At 42.6% G+C, this 13,461-nt stretch overlaps 1 protein-coding gene across 8 annotated transcripts in view; it reads left to right on the top strand.

Annotated features, from left to right (window-relative positions):
* The window catches only part of DENND2B (DENN domain containing 2B), a 153,364-nt gene that overhangs the window by 20,888 nt on the left and 119,015 nt on the right, over positions 1-13,461 (top strand). Inside the window, exon 1 of one of the 8 annotated variants that reach the window (XM_041464642.1) lies at positions 3,825-3,855. The exons of the other annotated variants lie outside the window; for them this stretch is intronic. The gene's annotated coding sequence lies outside the window, so the exon portion shown is untranslated. Of the gene's footprint in view, positions 1-3,824; positions 3,856-13,461 lie in introns of those variants that run through there. 8 annotated transcript variants of the gene reach the window in all.

Genomic DNA, 13,461 nt, shown 5'->3' with positions numbered 1-13,461 from the left:
CTCACATTGGGTCAGGGTGTGCTGATCTGACCCTCCAGTATTCAATTTTCAGACTGGTTTATCTCTATCCTCTTCATCTTTACACATCCTGTAAAGCTGCCATGTTTCAGTCCAGGTGCTGCTGTGTTTTGCTGGTAAGTGAAGCAGATCTTGTTTGCTCTGTATACAATTACAGTGACTAAGGAATTTTAAAGTAAGACCTAGAAGTGTTGTCACAATGTGCTCTTACCCAATGTTATTGTGTGGGAGACAGTGGGTGGTAAATGCAAAAGAAAAAAATCAAAAGCTTTTCTTCCTTAATTTTAATGTAGGATTTTTTTTTTTTTTTTGTATTTGGGTTTTTTCCTACCTTCTTTTAAGGCCAGAGTTCCTGGAGCTAAGTGACTATCAAAATCTTTACCCTCTCTGGCTTTTATAGCTACACAGGAAAGCTTTAAAACATGAGTCCCAGAGGCTTGAGATCTGTAAATCTAATAGGAGGAGTGCCACCTTTATTTATTCTGAGATTTGTTTAGGTTATCTCACAGCATCTAAGTGATTTATTTCAAGGCATAAAGTACTTAAACCCAGTAAAGTGAATTTTGTTTTATTTTCACTCTCCACTTGTGTGGTGTTGGAGGGAGAGCAGGTGATGGGCCTGTGACTCAGTCCCTCTCCCAGCCAGCTGAGGGGTGTGACAGGAGAAAATTGTGTCTACCTGGAGTGGTCAGAGATTTTGTTCCCTAAAGGGAAAGGAACTGGCATTTTGCTCAGGGCTGGGGTGAAGAGAGAACTTCCATTATTATCTTTCACACTGCAGAATATTGGTAAGGGTTGGACAAAACTACAATTTTGCCTTACTTATTATTTACAGCACTGTTACTTCCCTACTGATGTCACTGGAAATATCTTTAACTGCTGTAACCTCCAAGCATGGCCAGAGGTCAATGAGAAGAGAATCTGGTACTCCAGAATTCCAGCTTTGTATAAATAAACAAATATTTTGGTAAATCCCTGAGAATGGAGGCTGGGAGCCATGACGTGACAAGCAAACCCATCAAAAATATGCTTCTTGTTGTTTGTCTTGTATTTGGTTTTATTAGCAGACTGAATTTTCCAAGCAGGAGGATTGCACATACTGTATGCAATTTGTCTGAAAAGTACTTTCTCTAGAAAGCTAGGGGAAAGGGAAGAGGAGGAAAGGAATAACTTTTCAGAAGCATTCTCCTGCTGCTTTTGCCTTTCATTTAAAAAGAGATGCTGGCTCATAAGCTAGAAGCTTTCTCCTGCATCAAGATAGTATAGCCTTATGGCCATGCTCTCTTCTTTGCTCCCATTTCAGAAACTGCACTGAAGGTGAGCAGGGCTGTTCTCAGCCCAGGCACTCTTCTCCTGTAATATCTGCATTTCAGAGCAGAGCTTTGAAGGAAATCAGATGTGATTGTTCATTGAGACTTTTTATCTTCCTGCCACACAGATGAAGCTAATTTGCTTCCTAAGTTTTTAATTGGGAAGAAAACATTTTGAGGTTTGATTGGTCCTTGGCACCTTTCACTGCCTATCGAGTTCTATTAGGCAAAATGCAAACAGGTTGAAAACACTGAACAATTAAAAAAATAAATTGATCCAATCATCCACCAAATCCCTGCCTCCAAAACCCTTCCAGGATTTGAAGTTCCACAGAAACTCACCTGTTGATTCTGACAGCATGGCATGTGGGAGGAAGGTCTCCTTAGCATCGATGATAACCAAATTGAGTGGGGACCAGCTAGTCACTCTATTGCATGTTTTTTGGGTGTCCTGTAATTTAACTGCACTGTTGCAGCTTTAAAACTGGGCAGATTCCCAAGGTCCTGTGTACATTTAAATAGCTTTATGCTCCTGGCCAGCTTGGGAGCCCAGCGGCTGGTGTGGTGTCTGTGTTTTTGTGGGCACATTAAGGACAGGAACAATCATTCACCTTCAAGTGTCTGTGGACAGAGTTTCTTATCAGTTATTTCAGCTCCTGACAAGCAGGTACTTGTCCATCTAAAACAGTGGCTAAATGAACTGTGCCTTCAAAGCTACATACCCCACTTAATGAAGTATCCTCTGTTGGGTAGATGTGCTTTTGTAGAGGACTAGCCCAATTTACCTTATGCTACCTTAAATTTACAAGCTTAAACCTATACTGCCTAATATGTGTTTGCTTTAAATAGGTTTTACAGAGCGTAATTTGTTTCCTTGATGATCTCAGAAGGTAATGGTTGCAGCTTTATAAGGCTGTAAGAGGAGCGTTAATCATCTGCAAATGGTAACAATCTGGTTATTCTAAACTGCATCTTTATGATAACCCATGTATTAGGTAAACAAGTGTTATAGCCCTGCACTGAGGCATTGAGATGTTCCTGTGACTTTGGGCAAGCCAGTGGTACCATGTTAAAATGAAACTTAGGATTTGGAAGGTTTTCATCTGTCCATGCTGTCACTGGCTCTGAGCTCACCTCCAGGTGACCTTTCTAACTGAGGATTGCAGAATCTTTTTCTTCTGACGTCTACCAGTTTTTATTTTGAGGAAAAGAGGCAGAAAATCAGGACAGTTAAAAATAAGTTAAATATAGCCTTGTCAGGAACCAGAATGACTTTACTTCGCCAGAGGAGAGTCATACTTCACATGTGAATGATCTTCTTCTGACCTAAACTTAAACCATGAGTTCGGGGAACTTCAATTTATAGAACTGGTTAGGTCTGTAATTCACTGTGTGAATAACAGGATGGTCTGAAAGAGAAAACAAAGATCCTTACTCCTCAACAATGAACAGAATAAAGACTATAAAATAGTTTTGGGTTTTCTTGTTGTTACTTGTGTTTTTTTTGGTTTGGGTTTTTTTTTTCATGGAGAAGAATTGGTGGGGTTTCAGAAGTACACTCAACCAGTGCAAACCATTTCCTATTGTGGCTGGCAGCTGTTCTGTGTTTCAGATGACAGGCACAGCAACACTTCTTAAGAAACAATTGCTTTCAAAGAAGAGATGAGTCTGAGATTATGGTTAAGGGAGAATGCACCCCCATAAATTATTGCATTATTATATATCAATAATATTTTGTAGTCTGTCATTGAAGCAACTGTTGAGTGGGATTCTGCATCCCACACTTGAAAATGGTCCCAGCTCAGCCAAATACTTGAGCATGTGCTTGAAAGCTGAGCATTGACTTCAGCAGCTTGCCTAAGGGCTGACTTGGGTTCTGTGCTGGTCTGGAAGGCTGATGGAATTCTCACAACAGCTCTCATGTGGTGTTTCCTTTGGTGAGAGTTGGACAGGAATATTTGTGTGTTTCCTGTGCTTGTGAAGTACAGTGATCACTCCTCCTTCTTTTGCAAATCTTCTTACCTGGCTGGATCACTGGGGAGGTGGGTGGGTGACATCCATTGGGGTGCTGTTGATCTGGGGTGGGATGGGCTGTGAGTTGCTCAAAGCTCACCTGTTGGGAGATAGAGAGTTGTGTGACACAGAGCAAAGTTCACATGGAGCAAGCGACTGATGTTAATTGGTGTAGCTACCTCCCATTAAGGAAGAAGAGCCAAATCGAAAGATTTGATTGGTCAGGATTGAAGATGATTGCTCAGGACTGACTAATGCTCTTGGTTTTCCATGCCACCATCCTGACTTCTGTAGCATGTGGCTGGCAGGGATGATATGCCTTAGTCATGATGTCTCACACTGAATAGGATGAGGTGTGGTATTACTGTGCTGGGTATAGATATTCCATAATGCTGTTATTTTTTTCCCTTCACAATATTTTTTATAATTTCCCTTTTTTTTTTAAGACAGAAGGCACTAATTCAGTCTCAGGATATTAATGATGAATTGACGTATCAGAAAGTTACTGTGTCAGGTAAGCAGCTGGTCATGTGCCGTTGTAGAGTAGGAGATGGGCTGTAACCTCTTGAGCGTATCCTGGCTCAGTTTTTGTACAGATTGCTAGGAGATCAAATTCACCATGCTCGTTTATTCCTTCTTCATTGATTCAGAGTTCTAAAGTGAAGGTAGTTCAATGCAGAGATAATAAAGAGAAAACAAGTCTAACAGACATTTTGTCATTTTTGGCAAAAGTAAATAACGAGTTTGCAGAGCTGTACAGCCCTGCCTTTGTGTTTGGAGAGTGCACATGATTTACTGCAGGAATCAGTTTGGCATAGCATAGCTGTGCCGATTCAGCAGGACCAACCATTATCTTGTCATGTTTTTTAGCAAATTGACTTTTACAAGGCAGCAATTCAAAAACATGAAAGAGAAATGTGCTGAGCAACTCATCCCTTCTTGTCCCCCCCCATCCAGTGTGTGCTGGCAAATCTGCCACAGTTGTGCCCACGGGCATGATGATGCTCGGCTCCCTCACTCACTCGCAGGCTTTGGGTGTTCCGTGTGCGTGAGCTGCTGTGGGTCTTGATTTTATTATTGTGTTCTCAAGCTCCCAAGTTGCTGACTTTTCAGTTAAGTGCAACAGTTCACACATGGCTTTCTGTTGTGCTTTGCTTTACACTTAATAGGATTTTAGTGGTACAGCAGGAGTAACAAAAGCACCGTTAGCAACGTTTTGTAAATCTCGCTGCTTTTCAGCTCTGTTCACCCACAGCTTGCAGACTCCCACGGACAGAGAAACATGGCCAGAAAGTAGCGAGGTTCCCAGGCTTGTCCTGACTAGCACTGCCTTTCACTGCCTCTTAAGACAGAGTGTTAGTGTTGAGCTAGAATCACTGCTGGTCTGACCCTGAAGGGCATTTTTGGTGTTTTTAAAGTACATCTCTATTCTAGTCTTAACACTGAAGTAGCTGTAGACACAGTATTTCTGCATTATTATACGATTGGCAAACGTGCATGGATTGTGTTTATTTTTAAGGGGTTAATTTAAAATATGTAACACTTTCCTACCTTCTCGGAATTTGGGATGTTCAGCTCCATCTCTGCCTCAGCAAACGGCTTCTATTTTATAACATCTTTGTATATTACCATTGAGAGATGGCTGTCTTGGAGACCTAATCTGTGGATGTGCCCAAGGGTGAAAAAAGAGCAAAAAAGTTAGACTGAGAGGAGGGCAGATGGGAGAAGGAACATTCTTTGCTTGTGCAGGTTTTTTGAATGGATAATGTATGGGATGAAGAGGGGCAGAGATGCTCCAAGAGCGCTCTGAGATCACAAACATCTTGTTTTGCTAACCAGGATGGAAATGACAGCCCTACCCATCCTTCTGTCTTGCTGCCCTGTGAACTAACCAGTGTTTGAGCAGCACTCTTCATGCTTGGGGTAGGACTGTGCACAGCTCCTTTTTCTGTTCCTTTGGGTTTTGAGATGACACTGCAGGGCTAGTGGGGTTCTCCCTCCAGTTCCTGAGCATAGCAGCTTCTGTCTGGAAGCCAATGACACTGCCAGCTCCTTGTGTTTTGACAGGTCCTCTGGCACAAGTGTGTGCCTGTGTGTCACCACACTCCATGAACCTGCTCCACAAACCCTGTCTCAAGCCACAGTGCTCTTTTACTCGAAGGCATGACTATTTCCTCAATAGAACTTTCCTCTGTAGTAAGTACTTGTTTCCTTTCCTTTCCTCTGCAGAAAATATCTATTACTCAAAAGGTCTGTTCTGAGGATTAGCCAGGCACACCAGAGATGCCAGTGAGGGAGACCCATCCTGAAGGAGCAGGTTTTGGATCACACTGCAGCCCATCACTTGTGTAGGTTTCCCTTCCTCTCTCAAGTAAGGTCTTAAAATCTTTTGAATGACTCACTCAATAGGAAAAAACTCTCCTCTGTACTAATGGTTAATGGGTCTTTCTAGCAGATGTAAAATCCAGTGAAACATATACAGTTTCTTTAGTTTTAAGAGGAACAGATGATTTAATAAGCAGCTATAAATCTCTTGGGAATGTACAGACATAGTCCAACAGCAAACTTCTGCCAGATTTTTCACTGACTAGACTTATAGCCTATGAGTCATAGCAGTCTGCTTCACTATCCACCTCAATTGCCTGTTGTTGTTTTGGCTTTTAGGGGTGCTCTGTGCTGCATATGGATTTTTTATCACCTTCTCCTGTTAATGGGCTTGCTCCTTCATCCAGGAGACAGCCTCCAGGCAGTTGACTCTTATTCTCTGTTTCTGCATGACAGTGCATGATGTTTCTTTTCCATTCCCTAGCTCACTGTGTGACTTTAAAATTGTATAAGGAAAATGTTTCTGAGAAGTGTATTAATACAGCCTCCTAAATGGGCTTAATAGTGGGAATCCAGTTAAATTAAAAGAGATGTAACCAGTCTCTTCTTAATATAGTAATGCTTTTCTTCCTGCAGTCAATGGCCATCTTATGGAGTAAACTTAAGTTTATTGTAAGAGTATTTCCAATAGATTCAGTTATTATCAGCTCTTTAGAGATAAGGGAACAGGCAGAAAGCAGAAAGTTGTTTCAGTTGCCTGTGTCTCATGCTGAATTGCAGGGGATGGTTATATTTTCTAAAGTATTGAGATGCCATTCCTAAAAGGATGTAAAATGACACAGTGTGTTTTACAAACATCTTCTGCATTCTGCTGGTCTGCTGGCTCTCTGTGAGTATCTTAGATATGAGGGAAGGGGGTCTGCAAGCTCTTGTTTTATTTTACAGCTGGTTCACAAACCCTGTGAATTATACTTGGGAGCCACTCTAGAGGAGGTGAGGAATTAAAATTACTAAGACTTGCTCCAGGTCATGCCCAGGTAAACTAGAGATAAAACTAGCGATAAGACAAGAGTTTGTGAGGAATATTTAACCATTGTGGAGGCTTTTACAAGACAGGTGCATTGCAGCTTATTTTGAATGCAGCTGGATGGAGGGGATTTTAAAAATGACCCACAGCAGAGGTTTTTTGTTTCTTTTAAATCTCACAATGTAAATACAAAAATCTAAGCAAAATTGTGCAAAATGCTCATTTTGTCAGAATAAACACTTGGCAGCAAAAATCAGGTTCTACTTCTTTCAGTTGCTTAGGACAGCATTTGTAGTTGTTGCTCTCTGCGACCATGTAAATGGTGAGGGAAAAGTATTTTTTCAAGGGTAAGGATGATGAGGAAACCCTGTTCATGTTTGACCTTTTTCAGGCTGGAGTGAGTATCAAAAATGCATAGATGTGAAGCAGGCTAAGAAATTGGAAAGAGCTTAGAGGCTGCTTAATGTACAGGATTCTATAATGTGACCAAAAATAGATATTGTTTGAAGTTCATTGTGGGATTAAAATTTACTGCATTGTTCTAACACCTCCAGGAAGCCAAACAGGCCTTGTGTTACTAGGCAAAGAAAGCTATCCAAGGTCATATACCTGTATGGTGTCAAAAGCAAGAACAGCATTTGACTCTTGTGTCTCCTTGTTAGGCCTCTCCACACAGTGCAGGAGGAAGAGTAGAGGTTTTCAACACCATGCATATGTGCAAAAATAGCCCTTTCAGCTCTTTCTGGCAAACTGAGAGTGTTGCTTTATGCTTTCAGTAAGTACAGAGCTCTCATGTTTACTGATGGGACTTTCACACGTCAGGAAATCAGAAAACTGGAGATGTAATCAGCGTGTCTGTTCTTGAATGAGGAATTTTCCCCAGAGCAAGTTGTGATGTGTGCTCTTAATGATTTGCATCTTTGGGTTCAGACTTTCCATGAGCTGCTTCCAGCACTGTAGGCACTAACTTGTGTTTGCAGTGCACAAACACACACCCAGCTGCAAGGGTAACAGCCATAGCTTCCATGTTTAGATCTTGACATAACTCTGAGTGGGGATGTCCAGTTCCTTTGGCAGCCTGGCCCAGCTGTGGGGTTTAGGTGGAGATGTCGGTGCATCATTCAGTGCTACCCCAGGTTAGAGGTCAGCTAGAAACTGAGGCTTTTAAGAGAGGTTTTCCTTGCCCTTCTTCACTGGCAGCAAGATCTTTTGCAAACTTTCTGGTGTGTGGTCTGTGCACACTGAATGGCTGACACTGAGCCTGTGATGTGGGGTTTTACCACTTCCACAGTATGAACAGCAAGCAGCAGCAGTTCCAGGGAGGGAGTTTTGTCCATTCCCTTAAAACAATGTACATAGCAATGGGGAACATCATGTGACTGCATGGACCTTATCCAGTGTTTTAAAGGGAAGATATCTCTAACAGTGTCCTGGCCTATGTAAACTGTATAGTTTTCCCAGACTTGGAAGAAAAGCACTGGTACTTTCCCAAGTTCCGCCCTTTTTGGTTTGATGTGTTAAAAAAAAAAAAAAAGGGGTTGATTCCTGCTTTCCTTCTGTCTCTAAAATGGGAAGTAGTTAAATGAAAATAAGAAATTATGCTTTTTTCATGTCAAGAAGCAAAATCTTATCTCTGAACCATCTGTTTTGATAAGAATGAAGCAGAATGTGTACTTTTTTTTCCTTAAGTAATAACCTCAACTCTTAGTGGTGAAGAAAATATATGTAGGTGTGTGATTCTCCAGCAGCCTAAATGTAGATGTTGGGACAGTCCACCCCTGGATACGGGGCTATTTTCAGAGATATCTCCCAGCTTTGTTTGGAAGAATGCACAGAATTGAAGGAGGAAGGATGACCTTGCTTTTAAAGCATTCATCTGGACCTTGGGTGCTGGGAGCTGAATTTCCAGCGCTGGGACTGGTTTCCTCCGTGATCTGCAGTGTATTGCTCTGGGAATGTGTGCCACACAATGGATGTCAGCACAAAGGGCCCTGGAGCTGACTCCAGGAGGTCTGGACCGCCCTACATTGCAGAGGGGCACTGCGTGGTGCCACGGCCCCCTTCCCAGAAAAGGCAGCTGCACCAGTTCAAGCACTGCTTTGTGCTGTTGGAGCTGTGCTGCTTCCAGTTCTGGCATTAAAGTGGTTGTGGCTCATTTGGGCATCTCTGTACCACACTCTATTGTAAACTCAGGAAGCACTGAGGTACTGAGAAACACAGAGTCCATAAAATGGTTTTGAACTGTCTGCATGGTCTGGTTTTGGATTTCTTTTGTTTTGCACAAGCTCCTCCTAGTCACTCCAATGTCACTGACTTTGATTCCCTCTGTGGCACTGGAAACCAGCTAGGAAAAGAAGCCTCATTTTGGCTGTTTCCCATGCCCAAACTGTTTTTCAGAAAACTCCAGTTTTGACAGACCTCAACTGCCTTTCAGGCAGAGCCTGGTGTTTAGAACACTGTTGGTCCCACACAGTTTCTAGAGGGCCACTGTGCAGACTTGCACACAAAGTCATTGAACTCGTTTTTTTGAGCAGCCACATTGGAGTGACATTTATGCGGCTTTGCAAAGCACCCTGAGGGCCTTGAGTAAAAGGATCTCTGCATATTCAAAGTAATGTTATGTTTATCTGCTCTATCCAAAGTAGAGAAGAAAATGCTTTATTGTCTGTGGCTTGAGATCTGCCTGCTATGATGTTTATGACAGTACAAAAGACAAACTCTTTGTATCCTTGAGAAAACACACTGCCACTGGCTTTGATTTCCATGGGGTGAAGGTGATGGGAGTAGTGCTGAGCCAGTGCTTGCACCATCCATCCTCCCCAGAGATGCGAAGTGGGGCTCGCAGGCATTCCCCTAGCATGTTAGCAGCAGTTCACAGGGTCTCCAGGCCAGCTTGGAAGTTCAAGTCATGACTAAAATAAAGGAAGCCAACTGTGATAGCACACAGAGAAGTCATTGCCTTTTGTCCAAAGGAACATCAGGCTGACACTTTCTTCTTAGAGTCTCTTGGCTCCTAACATTTGGAAGATAAGATCTGTCCAGTCAGAGGGGGCTGTATAAACTTCCTGTGAACTTTCATAGTTGATGATCAAAAGGAATCACAAAACATGTTGTCATTATTTATCTATTTATTTATCTATTTAGAAGTTCAAAGAGTGTACAGTGCTATTGGTTGTGATTTTTTTTTTTCTCTCATGTAAACAAGGTGATATCATACTGGATGCACAGCCTTAGGCCCACATTTTCCATTTTGAGTTTAACTTAAGAGCTATTTTGCTCTGGAAAGCATCTTTGCAGGGGGAAAAATGTGAAAAATGCAACCACCACCCATATTCTGCTTCAGAAGTCATCTCTGCAATGTTTTCTGTCCTTGTGTCCCTTGCTTTGCTAAAAGATTCTCTTCCCTTTGTTAGCTTCATATAGCCAGTGTAACAATAGAGACAGTTCCCAACAGCATCTTTTTCTTTGTCCCACTACCTGGGACAAAGTACAGGTAGTGGGATACCTTGACAAGAACTTGAAAAGTTCCCCTTCAGCCAGAGACTTGGCTTGTATGACCTGTAATACCATAATTTATGTGCTCTAAGAAGGATTCTGCCCCTCTGTTCCCATTAAGTAAAAGCTTTGCAGCACTTGCTCAGATTCACACAAGATTTAGTCCTCCCAAAGTTATATTTTTGTGTGTTCGGCTTCAGTGCAATTCCAGGTGTGAGGGGATCTGTTTTTTGAATTGTCTTCTAGTCCCATGTGGAGCATCTTGTATCACAGGATGTGTGCTGTGAACAGGGGCAACAGAAACTTGTCCTTTCCTTTCACTTCTACTTGAAAGAAACAGTAGTGAAATGAGATGAATGGAGATCTTGCCTTCATGTCAGATCAAATCAGAAATCCTGTGGAGTTTCAAGCAACTCACTGACATCTCTCCTGATATGGCTGGTTCCCAGAGGAAGCCTGCCTGTCTCATTTGCCCTGCTGCTTGGGGCATAAATCCACCCTTGATGGGGATATACAGACAGGACAAACAACCTCTCTTTGCGGGCTTTTCCGCCCCCTCCATCAGTTTTGGACCTACAGCTTCCTGTCTCTCCCTTTTGGGCATGCCTGGGATGCAGCAGAGCCATGCAAGGAAGGGTGTTGACTGGAAGGAAGATGGGTTGCAGACAGGGCTGGCTCTGGAGAGTTAAGGAGAAGAAGGACTGATTTACATGAGATTCCCACCTTTTGGTTATCCCTCTGGCTTGGCTTGTGCCTTGGCCTGGTGCCATCTGACACAGTTTGCAGCGCTGGGATGTTGAGGGCTGGCTGAATTGGCTGCCTGGGCTCAGCGCCAGTTTGTATGGCTTGTTTGGCTTTGCACTGCATTTCTAGTGGGGTGAGCTGTAATATGTGTCTCCTGTCATGAATCAGACCATAGGTATGGATAATTCTCAAACCAGGCAGTTGCATGAGTTAATTCCACGCTGTTCATGTTTAAAGTTGTTTTATTAAGGAATTATTCAGCTTATTGCTCAGCAAATTTCCAGCATCATTAGTAGATTTAGAATGAAGGTTGTGTCTCAGTATGACCAAACAGTGTCTTTAAAGCTTTAATTGCCAAATAAAAACTCTTTCCACCTCTCTTTTCTAAAATACACGACATTACTAAACCTCCACTTTGGTAAAATATTGTAGCACATATATTTAAGTGTATTTTTAAGTTCTTTTGAAGTCAGTGTTTAAGTGCTTTGCTGAATCAGGGCCTAAAATAATAATAGCCACAAAGTTAAGCCACTTTATTTTTGAATGAGTGTTTGCACAGCAACTGAGTGCTTGTCAGCTTCTTGTCATGGCCCCCAGGTGCAGATCTCCCCTTAGTTTCAGTGAATTAGAAACTTTTTCAAATTGCTGTTTTGCACACAGTTGCAGTGTCAGGGTCAGACCCAAGTATGGTAGGCTCGCATTTGCACAATGAGACCAAACTGAAATGGGATATAGGGCCATAAAGGGATTGGCAGCATCTCAAAGAGAGCACAGCTATGATTAGTCATTTCCTATATACATACTATATAAATACTGGGGATATACACACACACACAAGTTTTTTTCTTGTCTTAGTTAATGAAACCAGTACTGTGCTTCAAACCTGATCCTTGCTAGATTATTGAGGAGGCCATGGAAAATTAATTCTCTTGTCAGAAGAGAGTTGTGCATATACTATAAGTAATGGATCTGAAATGGGGGACGAAAACAAGTCTGTAGCTGACTGATCTTAGCCTTTCACCTCTGCAGCCCCCTTGCAACTGGGGAGCTCCTATGTTGAGTCAACTATTTGCTATTGTTTGCAAGGCTGCAATCTACTTTTGTGCTACTTACTTGGATACCACAATCCTAGCAAAACATGCAATGGGGCAAGGTTGAAGTTAACATGCCACTGAAGGCAGTGGAAGGTTTAATCTCTTTGGTAGAATGATACCTTTGGGGTCAGAGGTGTTATCTTGTGCCACTTGCTTTGTTGTTGTTTCATGTTCAACATGTTCTTACACCATCAGGTTGGAGTGTTACCAAAACGGGCCAGTGCTGTGCACTGTTAATTTAAAGAACTCGGTGGTGCTATGGGACTGCTTCAGAGTGTGTGGTGGCTGCTGCCCTGCCTGTCATCACTTTGCCCCACCTGGTAGCCCACAGAATTCCCTATGCAAAAGTATTGAGTGCTGAGTCTCTATAAAAAGAGCAAAGAACACAGTTTTTGTAGTGCATGTGTGCTTCACATTAAGAGCTGTCTCAGGCTTCCCCCCTTATTTCCATACCTCTGCAAGTCACTGCCTGGTGATGAGGAAGTGCTGCTCCCAAGCTCCCTGCCTCTCCCAGTGAGGTTAGCAGGAGCTGCAGGCACTTTTAGCAGTATTGGGTTAAAAACAGTGAGACAGACTAGTTAAGTTTCATTTTTGCTGTTGAGTCTTAAACAAATACATATTTATCGAAGTCACTGGAAAGATGGCCAGTAAATTTGTGGGGATGACACAAGGAAGAGCAATAAGGTGACCATCTTCAATGGGAAAGGGGCATAAGCCCTTGTGAAGGGCATAAAGTTATTTGAGAAGGAGAAAATCTTAAGTAACTTTGCAGGAGAGTTTTTATCTAAAAATTGCAAAGGAAAATGTTACTGAAATTGAAGCAGTGATTAATTTGAATTTATACCTACCAGAGATTTGTGCTGCTGTTGTGTCTGGCTTAGTCTGGAGCTCACCCCGATGCTGTGCTTTCACCTACTGAAAGTGATAAAATTTCATGAGGAGCAAGTCTGATTTTTGTTTCCTCTCCTGTTGCTGCTGATGGCTGCTTGGAAAGCATTCAGTGAAGGATCTCAGACTGGGCATCTCACATTTCCCTTTCAGGCAGAGACTCCAGGTGTGGCTGGTGAGGGCGCCTGCTGTGCTCTCACCCTGCTCAGTGCATGTCTGCTCCTGTGCCTCACGTGGCTGCCCCATCCCGGGGCCAGGCGTGTAGGAAGGACTGTGTTCAACCCGTCAGAAAGGGGAAGCGTATCTGAAATAACAAACTAAACATCAGCTGCGTGTGAGCAATGGGCTGTCTGTCCCTGCAGGGAGGTGAGGGTACACACTCTGCCTTTTGATGGCAGGGTAGCTGTGATGTTGTAATTAATGCAAAATCAGCTGTTCATCGTGTCCTTTGTTTATGATTTCAGAACTTAAATTGTGTTCTGAGGTGTTGATGTGCTCAAATGAAAGCTCAGTGAGAAAAAAAGTAAGATGTGGGGATGGATCTTCT

This window comes from Pyrgilauda ruficollis, unplaced genomic scaffold, assembly GCF_017590135.1.
Source record: "Pyrgilauda ruficollis isolate IOZ18807 unplaced genomic scaffold, ASM1759013v1 scaffold182, whole genome shotgun sequence".
NCBI lineage: Eukaryota > Metazoa > Chordata > Aves > Passeriformes > Passeridae > Pyrgilauda > Pyrgilauda ruficollis.
Note: the sequence above shows the minus strand (reverse complement) of the source record. Positions and strands in the feature narration are given on the sequence as shown.